Source organism: Triplophysa rosa, linkage group LG11 (genome assembly GCF_024868665.1).
Source record: "Triplophysa rosa linkage group LG11, Trosa_1v2, whole genome shotgun sequence".
In the NCBI taxonomy this organism is placed as follows: Eukaryota; Metazoa; Chordata; class Actinopteri; order Cypriniformes; family Nemacheilidae; genus Triplophysa; species Triplophysa rosa.
In genome coordinates, this window is record NC_079900.1 from 20,366,784 (window position 1) to 20,386,895 (window position 20,112).

The 20,112-nt window shown below is 46.5% G+C and overlaps 1 protein-coding gene across 3 annotated transcripts in view; it reads left to right on the forward strand.

Annotated features, from left to right (window-relative positions):
* aatka (apoptosis-associated tyrosine kinase a) overlaps window positions 1-20,112 on the forward strand; it is a 72,412-nt gene that overhangs the window by 16,144 nt on the left and 36,156 nt on the right. The window contains exon 1 of one of the 3 annotated variants that reach the window (XM_057344967.1): window positions 4,722-4,828. The exons of the other annotated variants lie outside the window; for them this stretch is intronic. The gene's annotated coding sequence lies outside the window, so the exon portion shown is untranslated. Of the gene's footprint in view, window positions 1-4,721; window positions 4,829-20,112 lie in introns of those variants that run through there. 3 annotated transcript variants of the gene reach the window in all.

The following is a 20,112-nucleotide window of genomic DNA, read 5'->3' on the forward strand; positions in this document are numbered from 1 at the left end:
ACTTTTTGTGCTCAAACAAACAAAACTAACGACTATATTCAAAAACTTCCTGATTTGAGTGTTAGTTTCCAGCACGCGTTCCCGAGAGCCACCCGACAGTGCATCAGGTGTCAGCATCGCTCTGACTTCTGACATAGAGCCTGTGTGGTCAGAATGCTCATGCGTTGAGCGATGCTGACACTGGATGCACTGTCATGTGGCTCATGTGTTTGGTTGCGTTGCAATCTATGGAGGAGTTAGAAAGCTTCCAAAACTACCTTAATTTGCGTTCTGGGGAAAAACAGAGGTCCTAGGGATGTTAAACTACTTTAGGGTGAATAATTAGTGGTAAATAATTAATTTTCATTATTGGTAGGAGTTCCCCTTTAATTGTGATTTATGGTTCTGCATCAGACCTACGCAGAGCCGCATACCCTATGCTGTACCCTACGCCGTAGCCTGACGCGCACCTCTCCAAAAATGTAACAACGCGTAAACTCGATGTGGACCGCAAACACTGTGATTGGTCTGCTTGAACTCCTCCCTCAGGTAAAAAAAACTCAGTGATAGCGTCGCGTTTTACTCATATGCATTTCCGAATGAATTATCTAAATCAATGGTTCTCAAAAGGGGTTGGGGATGCAGGTGTACTGCAGGTGGGGCGCAACAGTTCCCCGAAAACCCCAACCCATGCACGGAGGAACGCGATTGCAAATTGACGGAGGCCAATGTTCCTTCTGAAGCTGCGCGTGTGAGTGGCCGCACAGACTCATTGTAGGCCCTACGAAGTCCAATTTTAGGCCACGCACAAAAGCTTAATATCTACAAAGTAGGCAAACGTCCACTCAGGAAGCAGCAGCAATTACCTCTACATCATCTTAAAATCATATAAGTATGTTTGTCTTTCAGACTGCAATTTCAGAATAAGCGCAAGTCTCTCTCTCTCCCGATGAATTCAGAGCTCCTGAGGCTCTGTGTGGTCCAAGTAGAGGCGCAATGCGCGTACTGGACACAACACGGATGGGGTTCTTCCCCAGTGGGGAGTGCCACCTGGTGTCTAGGGGGAGTGGTGGGAACTTTGGGCACGTAGCCGGGCCGGGGTCTCAGGATAGCGTGAGAATCACCGGGCCCGAGTTCTAGGCAATCTGTGGACACGGAGGATGCTTGAAGGTCCCCTACCCTCTTGAGCGCCATCAGGAGAGCCGTCTTCATCGTGAGGTGAGAAAGAGCGGCATCTCCAAGGGGCTCGAAGGGGGACCCCTTGAGGTCCACCCGGACCGCATCAAGGTCACGCCAGGGTACGGAGCGCGGACGAGGCGGTAGCCTTCTCGCGCTCCTTAGGAACCAAATGATCAGGTTGTGCTGTCCTAGAGATTTACCAGCAACTGGTTCGTGATGAGCGGCAATGGCAGCTACATACACGTTCAGTGTGGAAGGGGAGAGATTACTCTCGAGTCTCTGGAAGGACAGCACGTTCCCGATCGAGCAACTCCGCGGGTCTTCTCTTCGAGAAGAGCACCAGGATGAGAAGAGGCACCACTTATAGGCATATAGCCGCCTAGTGGCCAGGGCCCTAGCCTGAGTGATGGTCTTAACCGACGCAGGGGGTAGGCCACTCAGGATCTCCTCGTCCCGTCCAGGGGCCAGACATGGAGGTTCCAGAGGTCTGCCCTGGGATGCCATAACGTGCCCTTCCCCTGGGAAAGCAGGTCCTTCATCAGGGGAATCGGCCAGGGGGGAGCTATCATCAAGAGCATTAGCTCCAAGAACCAAGTCCGGTTGGGCCAGTACGGCGCAACTAGTAGCACTTGATGCTCCTCTTCCCTGACCTTGCACCGGATCTGTGCAATGAGGCTCACTGGGGGGAAGGCATACTTCCGCTTGTCCCACGGCCAGCTGTGCGCTAGAGCACAGTACCCTAGCGGGCAATGGGTGGTGTCCAGGGAGATGAACAGGTCTACCTGAGCCTGCCCGAACTGTACCCAAATGAGCTGGACTGCGCGGGGGTGGAGTCGCCACTCTCCGCGAGGCGTCAACTGACAAGAGAGCGCATCGGCTGTCTGGTTCAGGTCGCCTGGGATATGTGTGGCTCGCAGGGATCTGCTCACCTGCGGACTCCAAAGGAGGAGGCGTCGGGGGAGTCGTGTTAACTGCCGTGAGCGAATGCCACCCTGGTGGTTGATATACACTATGGCAGTTGTGCTGTCCGACCGGACCAGCACGTGCTTGTCCTGCACGAGAGGTTGTAGCCCCTTCAGTGCAGGTAGCACATCCAACAACTCTAGGCAGTTGATATGCCCGCGCAGGCGGGGACCCGTCCATTGCCCCGACACTGCGTGCCCATTGCACACGGCACCCCAACCCTGCAGGGAGGCGTCTGTCATCACCACGATGCGCCTCGTGACCTGCCCGAGATGGACCCCCGTCCGTAGAAAGGTCATTAAAGACCAGGGGGTTAGGGTGCATCGGCAGAGAGGCGTAATCACCATCAGCCTGCTGCAGTGTGCCACGCTCTCCAGGGAACTCGACTCTGTAGCCAGTGTTGGAGCGGTCTCATGTGCATCAACCCGAGGGGTATCTCCCCCGCCGAGGATGCCATGTGCCCAGGAGTCTCTGAAATTGTTTCAGGGGGATCGTTGACTGCTTGAAATATTCCAGGCAGTTCAACACTGACTGAGCGCGCTCTGTAGTCAGTCGCGCTGTAATGGAGACAGAGTTGAGTTACATACCAAGAAAGAGGATGCTCTGCACAGGGGAGAGCTTGCTCTTTTCTCGGTTGACCTGTGGTCCCAATCGATCTAGGTGCCGAAGCTCTAGGTCCCTGTGTGTACATAACAGATCTAGCGAGTGTGTCAAGATGAGCCAGTCATCGAGATAGTTTAGTACCTGCACACCTCTCTCCCTGAGGGGAGTGAGGGCGGCTTCCACAATCTTCGTGAAGACCCGTGGGGACAGGGACAGACCGAAAGGGAGGACTCTGTACTAATATGCCCGACCCTCGAAAGCGAACCGTAGGAACGGGCGATGACGAGGGAGAATCGAGACATGAAAGTAAGCGTCCTTCAGGTCGATTGCCATGAACCAATCTTGACATCTGATAGATGCCAGGATGCGCTTCTGCGTGAGCATCCTGAATGGCAGCTTGAGTAGGTGCCTGTTCAGGGTACGCAGATCTAGCAACCCCCCGCTTTTTTGGGGACGATGAAGTACGGGCTGTAAAACCCGTTGAACATCTCTGCTAGAGGGACGAGCACGATCACTTCCTCTCCAGAGGGGTGGCGACCTCGGCCCGAAGCACGGGAGCATCATTGCCTCTGACTGAGGTTTAAGAGGATGCCCCAAAACTTGGGTGGGCATCTGGGGAGTTAGATCGCGTAGCCGAGAAAGATCGTATCCCGTAGTCACCGTGACGGTTTGGGAAGCTCTTGTCAGGCTCCCAGGGACCGAGACAGGGAGGCTAGGGGTAAGTTCTGCTTCATCGACCTCCCGGGGGGTGGTTCGATGGCTGGCAGTGCGGATCCCTCGCCGTGGGGAAGCCCCCGGAGAGGAGATCGGCTCTGCTGATTTACCTGCCTGGCGATGATGTAGCACACCGCACCGTCGATTGAGAGTGTTGAGGGCTGCTGATTATCCTCGACATTGGGTCTCGCCGCAACGTCGAGTTGCCGAACACCGTCATGTAGAGGGTGAGAGTGGCTGTGATAAACACCCAGAGAGAGAGAAAACTCTTAGAAGTGGGCTGTTGGGACGGGGCAGGAACCGTCCTGGATCGACCAACCAGCGATAGAATGGCTGGGGTCGGGCCCGATGGTATTCTCGATCTCCCTGGGGTCTTCCGATAAGGGCAGCTTCGGCTTCCGCCGCTGCTGCTGACGGGGTGGTGGTCTCCTCTTTGACGTCTTCTTCCGGGGGGCCGCCTGAGTGGGGGCACCGGAGCCGGAAGGCGTCGAAGAGGACCAGGGCTGCTGGGAAGCAGACGGTGCACGAGATATCGACGGCCGGAGGGCGGCCGAATCGCGGCGGGGGAGGACATGCTTGATAGCCTCTGTCTGCTTCTTTGCTGTCGAGAACTGCTGCTCGACAGAATACCAAACAGCCCACCCTTGCGAGATGGGTGCGTCGAGAAAGCGGACTTTCTTGGCATCACTCATCTGTGCAAGGTTCAGCCAGAGGTGTCTCTCCTGGACCACAAGTGTGGACATCGCCCGACCCAGGGCCCGCGCGGTCACCTTGGTCGCCCGTAGAGCGAGGTCGGTGACGGCGCGGAGTTCCTGGATAAGCGCTGGGTCGGTCTTACCCTCGTGGAGCTCTCTCGACGCCTTGGCCTGATGGACCTGCAGGATGGCCATAGAGTGGAGAGAGGAGGCAGCTTCGAGCCGGTGGCTGACGGATTAGCACTCACAGTAATTCTCATATCACCCTCTCTGCTCGCCGTAGCGGACAGCAGGGCAGTGGACACTGCTGTCACAGAACGGGAAGCAGACGAGGAGGTGGCTGAGTCCCGTGGGAACACAGCCGCCTGTGACGCAACGTCTGAATCGTCAACCGCCCGCAGTGTGAGCAGGACGTATCCACAATGTCTGCCCCAGCGTACTGGAAGCAGACATTGTGTCCATCCCCCTCCTCGATGAGTGTGTTGCACCCATGAGAACAGCGGGACATGCCACGCTGGAGAAATTTGCACTTTTAGGAAAAAACTCGAACACTTCTGGAACTGCCGAGACGCTCAGGGGAAAGTCGCTGCAGGAAGGGACCGTCCGCTGCACCACGTCATAAGATTCCAGCAGTAAATCAGCATAGAGATTGAAGTCTCGAAGTCAATCAGTGTGAAGGCTCCGAAGAACAAAAGGTGAATGAATGCAGCACGCCGTCTCCCTTTTAACATGCAAATTTCATTCGCCAATTTCATTGGCCTTTTCTAAACTAGTCAGAAGTTGATAGGTTCTCAAGACCGAACCCCATCTGTAGGCTAGACACAACTTCGAGAGACCGACAGAAAGGGAAGTGAGTACACCCCTAAGTGATAATGTCCAAATTGGGCCCAAAGTGTCAATATTTTGTGTGGCCACCATTATTTTCCAGCACTGCCTTAACCCTCATGGGCATGGAGTTCACCAGAGCTTCACAGATTGCCACTGGAGTCCTCTTCCACTCCACCATGAAGACATCACGGAGCTGGTGGATGTTAGAGACCTTGCGCTCCTCCACCTTCCATTTGAGGATGCCCCACAGATGCTCAATAGGGTTTAGGTCTGGAGACATGCTTGGCCAGTCCATCACCTTTACCCTCAGCTTCTTTTGGGGTCGTTATCATGTTGTAATACTGCCCTGCGGCGCAGTCTCCGAAGGAAGGGGATCGTGCTCTGCTTCAGTATGTCACTGTACATGTTGGCATTCATGGTTCCCTCAATGAACTGTAGCTCCCCAGTGCCGGCGACACTCATGCAGCCCCAGACCTTGACACTCCCACCACCATGCTTGACTGTAGGCAAGACACACTTGTCTTTGCACTCCTCACCTGGTTGCCGCCACACACACTTGACACCATCTGAACCAAATAAGTTTATCTTGGTCTCATCAGACCACAGGACATGGTTCCAGTAATCCATGTCCTTAGTCTGCTTGTCTTCAGCAAACTATTTGCGGGCCTTCTTGTGCATCATCTTTAGAAGAGGCTTCCTTCTGGGACGACTGCCATGCAGACCAATTTGATGCAGTGTGCGGCATATTGCCTGAGCACTGACAGTCTGACCCCCCCCACCCCTTCAACCTCTGCAGCAATGCTGGCAACACTCAAACGTCTATTTCCCAAAGACAACCTCTGGATATGACGCTGAGCACGTGCACTCAACTTCTTTGGTCGACCATGGCGAGGCCTGTTCTGAGTGGAACCTGTCCTGTTAAACCGCTGTATGGTCTTGGTCACCGTGCTGCATCTCAGTTTCAGGCTCTTGGCAATCTTCTTATAGCCTAGGCCATCTTCATGTAGAGCAACAATTCAGTTTTTCAGATCCTCAGAGAGTTCTTTGCCATGGGGTGCCATGTTGAACTTCCAGTGACCAGTATGAGAGAGTGAGAGCGATAACACCAAATTTAACACACCTGCTCCCCATTCACACCTGAGACCTTGTAACACTAAAGAATCACATGACACCGGGGAGGGAAAATAGCAAATTAGGCCCAATTTGGACATTTTCACTTAGGGATGTACTCACTTTTGTTGCCAGCGGTTTAGACATTAATGGCTGTGTGTTGAGTTATTTTGAGGGGACAGCAAATTTACACTGTTATACAAGCTGTACACTCACTACTTTACATTGTAGCAAAGTTTCATTTCTTCAGTGTTGTCACATGAAAAGATATAATAAAATATTTACAAAAATGAGGGGTGTACTCACTTCTGTGAGATACTGTATATAAACTATATCGAACATATTTGACACATTATCTTATTTATCCTCAATGTACAGAATGGGGGGGAGCGCCAGTTATTTAAATGGATTTGAGAACCACTTATCTAAATAAATGATTTGTTCCATATACAATTCAAGCTGCAACAAAACAAACCGTCTATTTTCAGCTAACACTGCTAAATGCTTACATCCGAAAGTGTACGCAACAAGGTTAAGGCTAGAAGGGATACACCAACCTCCACTGGGCATGTGCACTTCAATACCGCATAATTTTTATCACGCTGAAAACAGTTAAATACAATAATTTTATTATTGTAAGGTTAGGTTTAGGGTTGGGGTAGGTGTAGGCGTAAGATAATCTCATTTATTGTAAATTTATGGTGAGATTTTTCACCACTTCCATCCGTAGCTGTATCCCTTCTAGCAACAAGCCGCTTCTTCTTTGGCACTTGCCTTGATACTGCCAGCAACATGCCTGTGGACACTTCCTACTAGCGGTCGGCATGTGTAATTGCACGTTGGTGCAGACAAGAACGCACAAGTATGAATAAAAACCCAAGCGTTGCTTACTCTGACGCAGAACCATAAATCGCCCTTTTCTTCACTTTCATCTGTGCCAAATGTCAGGCAGCTAGAAACAGGTAAAAGTGATAGTTCACCCAAAGATGAAATCATTTATTCACCCTTGTGTAATTTCAAACCTGTTTGACTTTCTTTGTTCTGCAGAACACAAAGATGATATTTTGAAGAATGTTGGTAACCAAGAACTGTTGGTCGCCCTTGACTTCCATTGTATAGACAAAAAACACTGTGACATTTCACAAAATATCTCAGAAAGAGCCATATACAGGTTTAAAATAACATGGGCATAAATAAACAAGTCAGAATTTTTATTTTAAGGTAAGCTATCCCTTTACCCTATCCCTTTTTCTTGCTCTGTGTACATGGCCCTGTTGTCATTTTTGCTTTGTAAAGATTATATATAGGTTGGTTATATTATAAGAATCTATTTATGAAAGAGGAAAAACTGCTTAGTTCTCTAAGTTACTGTACAATGAAAACAGTGTAATGATGCTGGTTTGATATATAGTACAGAACTATTTGTCATCGCAAAAGGATTGTGCCTTTTTTAACCTCTCTGTTCTATTTTCGGTTTTTGGAAATCCTGGACTAAAAAAGCAGCTCAGGAGAAGGTTTAGAAATAGTGAGAGCGAATTAAGGCACTGTAGGAGGGATTCCTGGAATATGAGTCTGTACATGAGCTCTGAGTCACACGGCTTTATGGTGCAGTGAGGCGGATGTCTCGTGTCCCCAGTGACTACTGCCCCCTCCTTCCCTACATTTACCAACACAGACACAAACAGAGCCACTTTCAAAGTACACTCTGTACACTTCAAGTTTATTTATCAAACAGATTTTTCAGACTTCCATTGCTTGGACAAACAGGGAGTCACACAGGTGGATATATTTTTACTGAAGTTCCCCCAATAAAAACATACAAGTTTGGTGTACCAGATTGCAAATAGATTTTAAACCAGGCAGCTCTGTACAAATAAAATATTTATTAATTAAAAAAGCACCAAATATAAATAATGGAATAACGTGATGCCATCAGTGGAGAAGTATCTCTCTCATGGGAAATAAATCACGCACACTCTTAACGCATATAATGCGATTGGCTGTTTTGCTGCTATAGCGAGTGTTGTGATACTTTTAAATCAGATCTTAACTACACTGGGTTTATTAGGTTTGTCAACTCAAAACCCCACTCTGTAACATGAGATTTTTCAATTCACTTTGTGAAAGAAGCATCAGGTGAGTGAAACTGTTTAGGAGGCTGTGAATGGTTGGATGTGAGGGGGAAACCTGAAGAGAGAGAGAGAGAGGAGAGCAGTTGTTAATGCATCAGTAGAAGTGTGTTTGGAAGTCCAATCAAACATGACGGGTCAGCCAGTCAAGCTGTTACCATGGAGATGCAGGAGTGGGCTTGAGGAGGGATTTGGTACACTCGACACGTTGACTTTGTCTCTTTCAGTGGTATTGTGTAAACACATGGGTCACGTATTATTGAATAAATATCAATATTTGTGTGCTATGCTCACAGGAATTCATAACTATTTTACGGGGTGGCTGATTTGTATGAATTCGTACAATCTTATTCTTTTATTTTAGTACAATTTGCTTTCAAGGTATGTAATTTCATGAATTTTTAAATGGGATTTCAGAGTTATTGTAGTTTTGTTTCATTTAGTTTTATAAATATTTTAAAATAGCTTTTATTTTTAGATTTTTTGTTTTTATATTAATTTTAGTTACATTTTTAGCTATTGTTTTATGCTTTTGTCATTTTTTTATTTATTTGTTTATGTAATGAGGCTGAAGCCGAATCAGAATCCATGTGCAGTCGTTTATTAAAATCCACAGCAAACAAATCCAAATCGATAGGCAGGTAGCGTAAACGTGAAACAGGCAGAGGTAAAATACCATAAAGCAGTCCGATCCAAACAACGTAACAAGGGGATGTGGCAGCAGACGTAAACCGAACAGGACAGGCAATGGTCATAACAGAGGAAACAAGGCAGATACAATAAACGCTTGGTAAGGCAGGATAAACTGGCAATACTTCGCAATGGGTAAATGGAAAGGCATGCTTAAATAGTCCAAGAACAGGAAGTAACCAGTGAGGCAGCGAGTGCGGTAGCCAGTCAATACTCGGGAGAGGGCTCCCTCTGCTGGCGTGGAGTTACAGAATCCCCACCCCTAGGAGCGACTCCTGGCGCTCGACGAGGACGTCCCCGTGGTCGTGGTGCTGGACGATTGGGTCTGGCTCGATGAAAATCCTCGATGAGTGATGGGTCCAGGATGTCGTCTGCGGCTACCCAAGATCTCTCCTCAGGCCCATACCCCTCCCAGTCCACCAAGTATTGGAGCTGACCCCCTCTTCGTCTAGAGTCCAACAACTCCCTGACCGCATATGCAGGAGCTCCGTCAATGTCCAGCGGTGGAGGTGGCTCTCGATTCTCGACATTGGGGTCAGCACCCGGGTGAACCGGTTTGAGGAGGGAAACATGGAAGGATGGAGAGACACGATAATTAACAGGAAGCTCTAATTGGTAGGTAACGTCATTAATCTGTCTTGTGATTTTAAATGGACCAACATACCTTGGGCTGAGCTTCCTGCTAGGTAGCCGCAACTTGAGGTTCCGTGTTGAGAGCCAGACCCTTTGTCCAGGTTGGTAGGGAGGATGTGGGCGACGTTGTCTATTGGCTTGTATCTCCTGATGCCTGACAGCTCTTTGCAGACGTAAGTGAGCACTATCCCACACCCTCTCACTCCGACGAAACCAGTCGTCAACTGCCGGTACGATAGAGGGTTCTCCTGACCACGGGAACATAGGGGGTTGGTACCCGAGTACACACTGAAACGGGGTTAGACCAGTGGACGAATGCCTTAAAGAGTTCTGCGCATATTCTGCCCATGGAAGAAACTCTGACCAACGGTGCTGTTCACGGGCACAATACGACCGTAGATACCTGCCAATCTCTTGGTTCAACCTTTCCACCTGGCCATTGGACTGGGGGTGATATCCAGATGTTAAGCTGATGTTAATGTCAATTTGACTGCAAAAAGACCGCCACACTTGTGAAGTGAATTGCGCACCTCTGTCTGAAACGATATCCTCAGGTATACCGTAAACTCTGAAGACATTTTGGAACAGGGCTAGAGCGGTTTCCATGGCAGTGGGAAGGGCTTTCATGGGTATTAGACGGCAAGCTTTTGAGAAGCGATCTATGATAACCAAGATTGTTGTGAATTCATTAGATGGGGGCAAATCAGTAACAAAGTCTATAGAAAGATGTGACCAAGGGCGATGAGGAATGGGCAATGGTCGTAACAAACCTGAAGGTAATTCTTTGGGCGTCTTGGACTGTGCACAAACGGAGCACGATTTAACATAATTAACCACATCTCTAACCATGGATGGCCACCAGAAAGAGTTTCGTGTGAGATGAAGAGTTCTTGAGATGCCTGGGTGTCCAGAGCACAGTGAGGCATGTACCCATTGCAAGACTCGTAACCGGAGAGTTTGAGGAACATAGTGTTTGTTGGGCGGACAACCTTGTGGAGCAGGCTCATTCTGTTGTTCTCTTTGAATTTCCTCCATCAAGTCCCATGAGATAGGTGCTATGATAACAGATGAGGGTAGAATAGACTCCGGCATGGGCTCCATGTAAGGAGCATCATATCTTCGTGACAAGGCGTCAGCCTTACTGTTCTTACTGCCAGGTCGGTAGGTAACTGTGAATTGGAAACGTGTGAAAAACAACGACCAGCGGGCTTGACGTGGGTTTAGTCTTTTGGCACTCTTGATATATTCAAGGTTTTTGTGATCAGTGATGACCTGAAACGGGTGAATGGCGCCTTCAAGCCAATGTCTCCACTCCTCGATTGCTGCTTTCATAGAGAGGAGCTCCTTATTCCCAACATCATAGTTGCGTTCTGCATCAGTAAGTTTTCTTGAAAAGTAAGCACACGGATAGAGCTTGCCTGGATGCCCATGGCGTTGAGAGAGCACTGCACCGATTCCACAATCAGAAGCGTCAACTTCAACGATAAATGGTAGATTAGGATCGGGATGTTTGAGAATAGGTGCTGTCGTGAAACTGTTCTTGAGATTAGTGAAGGCATTACTGGCATGTCCATTCCATTTGAGTTTTGAAGGTTTTCCTTTCAGCAGTGATGTCAATGGGGTCGCGATAATGCTATAATTACGTATAAAACGCCGGTAGAAGTTGGCAAACCCCAAGAAGCGTTGAAGTTCCTTGACCGTGGTTGGCTGGGGCCATTCAGTGACTGCTGTAATCTTAGAATTGTCCATTTCTACACCTTGGTGACTAATATTGTATCCTAGAAATGATGTTCGTTTGACATGGAATTCACATTTCTCTGCCTTTACGAAGAGTTGATTCTTTAGCAATCTAGAAAGCACGGTCTTGACATGGTTCTTGTGTTCACTTTCAGACTTGGAGTAAATCAGAATGTCATCAATATAAGCTACTACGTACTTGTTCAGGAGGTCTCTGAAGATCTCATTGATGAAAGATTGAAAGACAGCCGGTGCATTGGCTAATCCAAATGGCATAACTTGGTATTCGTAGTGCCCTCTGGTGGTCAGAAACGCAGTTTTCCACTCATCCCCCTCCTTTATTCTGATAAGGTTGTAGGCGTTCCTGAGGTCTAACTTTGTGTATATGGTTGCCTCTCGAAGTTGTTCTAGGGCAGCCGGTACTAGTGGTAGAGGATACGGAAACTTAACTGTAACATTGTTTAATCCTCTGTAATCAATGCAAGGTCGTAGTCCACCATCCCTCTTCTCCACGAAGAAGAAGCCGGCCGCTGCTGGAGATGTGGATGTTCTAATAAAACCATACTTGAGAGCTTCCTCTATGTAATCCTCCATTACCTGAGTTTCTGGGCGTGACAGGGGGTAAATCTTGCTTTTAGGAGGCATAGCGTTAGGCAGAAGGTCTATGGAACAATCCCCAAGACGATGAGGTGGAAGTAGGGTTGCTTGGGTTTTACTAAAAACTTCTTCGTACTCTTGGTAACAAGATGGCATAGTGACTGACTGTGACTCGGACTCAAGACTTTCCACACTAGTAGCTAAGCAAGGTTTGATGGCTGGGGCATCAAGACAATGTGAATAACAGAAAGGAGACCAGTGTTTAATCTCACAATGATGCCAAGAAATGACTGGATCATGAACAGACAACCATGGGAATCCTAAAATGATTTCATGGCGTGGGGAGTCGATCACATAGAACGAGATGGTTTCGTGGTGAAAGAGTCCTATTTGCAGTCGCATAGGTAGAGTCTGCTGGGTAATCCCATCTCCAATGGGTTGGTTGTTAACGGCATTGATCTTGAGTGGTGGATCACAGGATTGTGTGGGAATGTTGTGCTGCTTGACGGTGTCTTGATGTATAAGATTTAGGGCGGACCCGGAGTCAATCATCGCTGTGAAAACAATAGGGCCATTATCAGTAGTAAACTGAACATTGATAGTGAGAGGCCTTGTGGAAGAAAGGGAAAAAATGTCAGCACTCACCCGGTTAGTTTGATTGGTGGACCTCCGTGCTTTCTGAGGACATATCGCATTGCGGTGACCTCCCTCTCCACAATAAAAGCAAAGGTTATGTACAAATCGACGTGACCTCTCCTCGGTGGTAAGTTTGGTGATTCCAAGTTGCATGGGTTCTGAGTCGGGTTGGTTATGAGGCATGAAAGAACTGGAAGCCAGTGAAGCTTGTGAGTTAGGAGTACTTCTGGAGAAGGGTAAATTGAATTTACGGGGGTTATTGCGTATAAGATTATCAATCTGGATTGCCAGTGTCACATACTCAGAAAATGATTGATCTTGTCCTTTACATGCAAGTTCTGCCTGTAGTTCCAAATTCAGGCTTCGTTGAAACACAGTCTTAAGTGCAACATCATTCCACCCGCTCTGAGCTGCAAGCGTTCTAAATTCAATGGCGAAATCCGCAGCTGTACGACAGCCTTGATTCATTTGCAAAAGTTGTGTTGAAGCATCCTGACCCCCCGCTGGATATTCAAACACCGCTTTAAGCTGCTTGATGAAATGAGAATATGATCTCTGAAACAAAGGGTCCGCTTCCCAGACCGCTGAGGCCCAGTCAATCGCTTTACCAGTTAGCAGAGACATCAGAAAAGCACATTTCTTCTCATCAGACTCAAAATCCTCCCCTTGATGATTAAAAAAAATTTCAACTTGCCGAAGAAATCCTTTACATTGCTCTGCTGAACCATCAAATTTATTGGGGATGGCAAGGCTTACCTTCTTGGCAGTGGTGGGGGGTAGCGATCTGATATAATGCGTGAGGTACTCATTGGCCACTTGTAGTTTGCTCAGTTGTTCTTGGTATGCCTGGAGGATCTCGCTTTGGTGAGCAAATGCCATCTGTAGATTAGAAACTTCTGCTGGATCCCCTGTTGGCGAAGTATTCTGTAATGAGGCTGAAGCCGAATCAGAATCCATGTGCAGTCGTTTATTAAAATCCACAGCAAACAAATCCAAATCGATAGGAAGGTAGCGTAAACGTGAAACAGGCAGAGGTAAAATACCATAAAGCAGTCCGATCCAAACAACGTAACAAGGGGATGTGGCAGCAGACGTAAACCGAACAGGACAGGCAATGGTCATAACAGAGGAAACAAGGCAGATACAATAAACGCTTGGTAAGGCAGGATAAACTGGCAATACTTCGCAATGGGTAAATGGAAAAGCATGCTTAAATAGTCCAAGAACAGGAAGTAACCAGTGAGGCAGCGAGTGCGGTAACAAGTCAATACTCGGGAGAGGGCTCCCTCTGCTGGCGTGGAGTTACAGTTTATTTTTATGTTGCTACATTAATTAAGATGAATTAATTGATTTATCTAAAGATTAGTTTAGTTTTATTTTGTGTTTATTATATTAATTGTACTGCCTTAAACCTAATTCAGTTTATTTATGAGTATGGATGTACCAATATTATCAATATCATGTTATCGCAATAGCAAAATTGTCTCAATAATATCGTGGTTAAAAAAAATTTGATAAAATAATAGATGTTACCTTTGGCAAGGTTCATCTGGTGCAATTATTTTATTTTATAAAAGGGATTTTTAGTTCATTTGACCCATCTCATAGGTTAACTTAGTCGGGCTGTGACGGTGGCCGTGACAACCGCACCACCGCGGTGGTAAAGTGCCATGACGGTGTTGAAAAGACACGTGTGAACGCGCTTCTGATCGGAATGTCATCCGATCAGCGTGTCCTGATCAAGAGGTAGTCGAGGACGCATTGTGATCGGATCTCAGTGTAATGTAAACGCAATCCAGCCAGTTTATCTACATTTACCGGTGTTGTGCCGAAATTTGACTCCCCGCCAGATTACGACTCCCCTCATTGATTTTGATGTGGGATTAGCTAATCCTAACCCCTCCCCCACATCTAATCCTAACACCTAATGTTAGTGGGGAATGGGGGAGTCATAATTTGGCAGGAGTCATTTTTCGGCACGGCACAATTTCACAGAAAACCCCGCCCACTGTCATTAATCTCTCGTCTGTCCAAAGCCTGTCAGACTGCAGAGCAGATGACAAATACAGCGGAAAGTTTACTCCTGCTCACGCACTCTTGCACAGTCGTTCATTTTCCCACAAAATGATCGTGGATACTTTATTACAGTGTATCGTTATTTGCAACCTACAAAGGATGTATATCAAATCACACGAGATGTTTTCTTGACCACATCAGCTTTATCATCACATAGGCTATTTGTGACGGCCACGAAAGGGTTTTACTCGCACATGCAGCGCCAGTGGTGTTTTTAAATGCATCATATGTTTATTTTCATGTCACAGACACAAATAGCAACACTATACCAGCTTGTTTCCAACATAGGCTACTTGTGTGTGTGTATTTACTGTATAGCCTACGGCGTAATATACAGTACTCTCTGTTTTCCCGCTGTCCCGGGGGCTGCTGCTGTCTCGTACCGTCCCCGGAAGACAGAAGCGGCAGCCGCGCAGCTAGAAACGGAGCTCTGAATACACCGTGTATATATAATTTACACACAGAAACAAGATTGTATAGTGTTGCTTATAACCAGGGGCGCAACTGCACATTTTCTGAGGGGTATGCGAGATCAGTATTGGCGCCCCCCCATCGGCCACCCCTATATAGAAAACACACAACAACAAAAAAATCCGCAGACAAGTTGTATATTACCTTTGGAGTCATTCTATTTTACATCATGTGACGGTGACAATCAGATTTGCATCTATAACAGAAGCATAAAGGTTTCCTTTTACAGAAACACTTTTCCAACTGCTTCACAGTGTAACAGATACACGATTCTGAAAAGATAAATAACAATCTGAAAAATAATGAAACAAAGGAGCAAAAAGTAGTAAAAGTACATAAAGTTTATGTTCAGACATACACAATAAATTAGGGCAGAAACTAACGATTATTTTAATAACCGTATAATTGGACGATTGTTTTTTTGATTAATCGGATAACAGGCCAAACAATTTTTAAATTGATCTTTTGCATATAATAACTAAATAACACTTCAAATAAGGCTATTTATTGTATTCTTTGAAAAGTGAGTTTCACTTATGTAGTCTAGAATTTTGACATTTAAAATCTATAACCAAAAAGCTTGTCAAGTTTTAAACAATAAAACTTCTTTAAATATCCCAAATATAAGTAACAATCGAGTTGTAGCCAATTAGAGATGTGCTGGTGAGGAAATAAACTTATTTTGATCTTTAAAGTTATACATTTAGATTATTCCCTTTCCTTCAACAAAAAGTATTATTAGCATTATTTATTATTATCAAAATAAGACGAATAAGACGTATCACATGATATACTCGCGTTGTATTTTTTTTTGTTCTTTTCCCACTTAGGCCTACTTTAAAACGAATGCTTAGTTTGTGGTTCATTAATATTTAATAAAAACACAACAATAAAATTAGCCTATGTTAAACATACCTTTACTGTGCATTTATAATTAAAATATTATTGAAAAAACGAAATAAGATGGATAACAAACATTATAACGTAAATAAATAAAAAATCTTTGGATTTTCACCTTGCTTTAAGCATTTTTAGTTTGTGGTTCACATTTTATGAAAACATCATTAAAGTAAAACAAAGACAAACTCACATCGAACGCTCAAATTATTTTTTATTAACTAACGTTCTTTTGCGCTCTTGTCTCTGTCATCCTGTCAATCATTGCGCTGTTTCAGTATCCACACGCAATATCTCTGGTGCTCTGTGCTGTTTGCAGAAGACGCAACTGCTCGCGTTATGTGAAGGACACGGACCGGACGTTCAAACTGCACAGCTCGCGTCGTCATATGGGGAAAACGCGTCCGACGATTAATGAAGAACCCGATAATGCGTGATAGTGGGAGACTTAATAGCTTTAACAACCGTCTCAGACTCTCCCGAATGTAATAATAAAGCTCTCATGACTAATTATCTGTTCTCATGACTTCAGTGATGCCTCACCGGACGCTATGCTATGATTTTAGAATCTAAACGTATGTAATCAAACTTATATAGCCTGTCCTCAACCATGTTTGACGATTAATATTCACGAGGTGCAAAACTTACATCGAATGAGACCGTTGTGTGGGCGGAGCTGTCAGCCGCGACGTCGCAAAAATAGAAACCGCCGTGCTCGTCGCGCAGCGTTGTCGCGGCTGCGTAACAGTGTTAGAGTCTGTGTGTGTGCGCGAGTGAAACCCGCCACAGCTCAAGTACAAAAGCTTGTGTAATTTTACAAACGTCCTCTGCTTTAACATATAAGATCATTAATCGTTTTAACCGTGGTTTACTTCCCACCGCTGCCTCGATTTCAGCATGGCTGCGGCGGATACTTTCCAGTGTATCAAATCCGTTATATGTGTTGTGTGAAATCTCCCCGCACCGGGGCTGTTTTTAAATTGCAGGCTTATTAAAATAATGGGCGGGAAACTATAAAGATCCGATCAGATACCAGATGTGGAAGCCACTTGATGTTGACAAGTGTAAACGCACTATGTCCTGATTGTCTGAAGATCCGATCTGCTTGTTCGGATCACCAAGATCGCATGTTAATGCCAAATATAAGTACCCACTGTGACACAAAAGTGTAATAAAAATGACAGTTGCGATAAGGATTGGTATTTGTAGCCTTTCAGTTGTGTTTTTTTTTGTTTAAAAATTTTTACATTAACACAGGCATACGTTACCGTTGGTAAGTTCGAGCACAGGCCCTGCACGGCCAAACCCAGGTCTGTGGGTTTTGCAATGGACCTTGTTGTGATATGAACAATGACCCACTTGCTTGGTGTCGGAGCGCGCGCAGGTTGCCGCGGTTGTGGAGAGACTGTTGTGGTTGTTCAGTTGTTATTGTTGTTGCCTGTTGTTGTAAAGTTAACTGTTGTCGTAAAACTGTTGTGAAGTGATGTGTATGCGCATGCTCTGGGGGATGCCGTGTTCTATTCTGTTTCAGGAAGTAAAGTAGTATCCTGCCAAAGTCCTGTTAACCTAACATAACAGTTAGCGACGAGGATGGCATTATCTCTACCTCCTCCTGAGCCATTTTTGTCCCACGTGGGTGAGCCTGTTGTGCCGTGGGAGCGCTGGTTTGTGTCATTTGAGACATATCTTATTTCTGTGGGCTTGCATGAGGTCTTGGATGAGAGGAAACGCGCACTTCTCCTCTATCTCGGAGCAGAGGGATTACGGATCTTTCACACGCTAGAAACCACGAACACATTCTCCGATGCTGTTACGAAATTAAGGGGACATTTTCAAAAGACGCATAGCGCACTGGTAAAGAGCTTAAATTTCAGACAAAGATGCCAACGATCGGGTGAGTCAGCCAGCCAGTTTTTCGCTGATTTAAGAAGCCTTGCTGAGCCATGCAAATTTGGTGCTCTTCGTGACGAATTAAATAGAGACCAACTTATTGAACAAAACGAATAACACACGAGTCAGAGAGAGACTGCTTATGGAAGATGATAAACTTACATTGGATAAAGCTCTAACATTGGCACTCCAAATTGAGGAAGCTACTCAGTGTGCAGCCAAAATAGCACCTAAATGCACCTAAAACTGATTCAATCACTGTACCTGCAAATGCAGTCACTGATGAGGGGCTCAATCTGCAAGTGCTGTCATCCAGCAAACACAGCCTCAATTGGGTCAACAAAGACGGAGATGTGGCGACTGTGGCACCATTTACCACATCAGCAGGTCCCCAGACTGCCCAGCTATCGGCCAAAACTGTAGGCACTGTGGTAAGCTTAATCATTTCGCAAGGTGGTGCAGATCAAAGGCCAGTGCAGGCCCATTTACTTCATCACAGCCCTCGCCAGCAGTAATTCACACGGTGGGTCCTCACTCAGTTACCTTCTCTACATGTGCGGTGCAGCTAAAAGACTGTTGCATTCCACTGCTTCTTGACACAGGTGCCAAGGTGTCATTGCTTAATATGGCCACCTACAAGACATTTTTCTCTGATGTGGAGTTGCAGCCATCTCCCCTGAAGCTCTGTAGTTATGGCCAAGCCAGCATTGCAGTGACTGGAGTAGTTAAGCTGCCGGTTCAATATGGACAAATATGTCTGTTAGAGTTCCCGTTCTACATCACGCAGCAGGGTGCTAATATTCTGGGTCTGGACCTGTTCATCAGCCTTGGGTTTTCCCTGCACTACAACAGCTATGTAACTATCCTTCAGGTGGACTCTCCATGGCAGTCACAGTTTAGCGTTCTGTTCAGTGGCTTAGGCTGCCTTTCTGCTTTTGCTCATAAATCTCTGCTTAAGCCTGACGTACTGCCTGTCATCCAGCCACTACGTAGAGTGCCTCTCGCCCAGCGTGACAAAGTTACAACCGAACTGCAGGGCATGTTAACAGCAGACCTCATTGATAATTGTGCAGAAACGGGCAGGGGGCATTCGTCTCTGTATTGACCTTCGGGGGCCTAATAAGGCAGTAGTGCCAGACCGATACCCGCTACCGACAATTGAGGAACTCACCACACTTTTCCATGGGTACACTGTTTTCTCAAAGCTGGATCTTAAGCAGGGTAACATGCAGATACCCCTGCACGAAGACAGCAGAAATCTGACCGCATTTGTGAATCACATGGGGGTATTTCGTTTCAAGAGGATTCCTTTTGGCCTTAGTTCAGCGCCCAACTGCTTTCAGAAGATCATGGCGACTGTCCTAGCAGGGCTCCCGGGTACAGCTGTGTACTTAGATGATATTTTAGTGCATGGAAAGGATGTCGCCACTCACGATGAATGCTTGCGACAGGTGTTCACAGCTCTGTCCAGACACAATCTGACACTGAATGCAGAAAAATGTGTGTTTGCAGCCCCAGCAATAGACTTTGTGGGTCTTCGGGTATCCAGCTCAGGTATCGCACCACTGCAGTCCAATGTAGAGGCTATCCTTAACCTCCCAGTGACAGTTTCAGCTGGAAAGCTTGCATCCTTCCTGGGCATAACTGCTTACTATCTCAGATTCTTACCTCAGTATTCTGCAATCACTGACCCCTAAGACAGCTGCTTAAACAAAACACACCCTGGGCATGGACAGTGGAGTGCGAAAACACTATTCAGCAGCTCAAGCACCTTCTCACATCACCGCCAACACTAGCTAAATTTGATCTCTCCAGCCCCACCCTGGTGACATGTGATGTGATCAGCAGTAGCAGTAGTAGCATTCCTGTCACAAATGCATGGTGGGAGAGAGAGAGGCGCTGGCATGTATTTGGGCATGTGAGCGCTGGCACGTGTACTTATATGGACGATCTTTTACACTCAGAACAGAGCACTTCTCTCATGTCCTCTGCGGGAACTGGCCACAAGCCACTCAGACTTCACCGCTGAGCAGACAGGTTGAATCAGTACAACTACCAGCTGCAGTTTACCCCTGGAAAGGACAACGTAGTTGCAGATTTTCTGTCACATTCTGGTGTGGAATCAACCAACTCAGCCAAGCAGCCTGAGTCAGACATGGAGAGTGACCTTTTGCAGTTAGTGTATGAGCCCCTGCAGGCCGCTGTGTTGCTTGAGGAACTTCAGCGAGAGTCTGCAGCAGACCCTCTCTTTGTTACCCTTAGCACCTACATTCAGGATGGCCAGC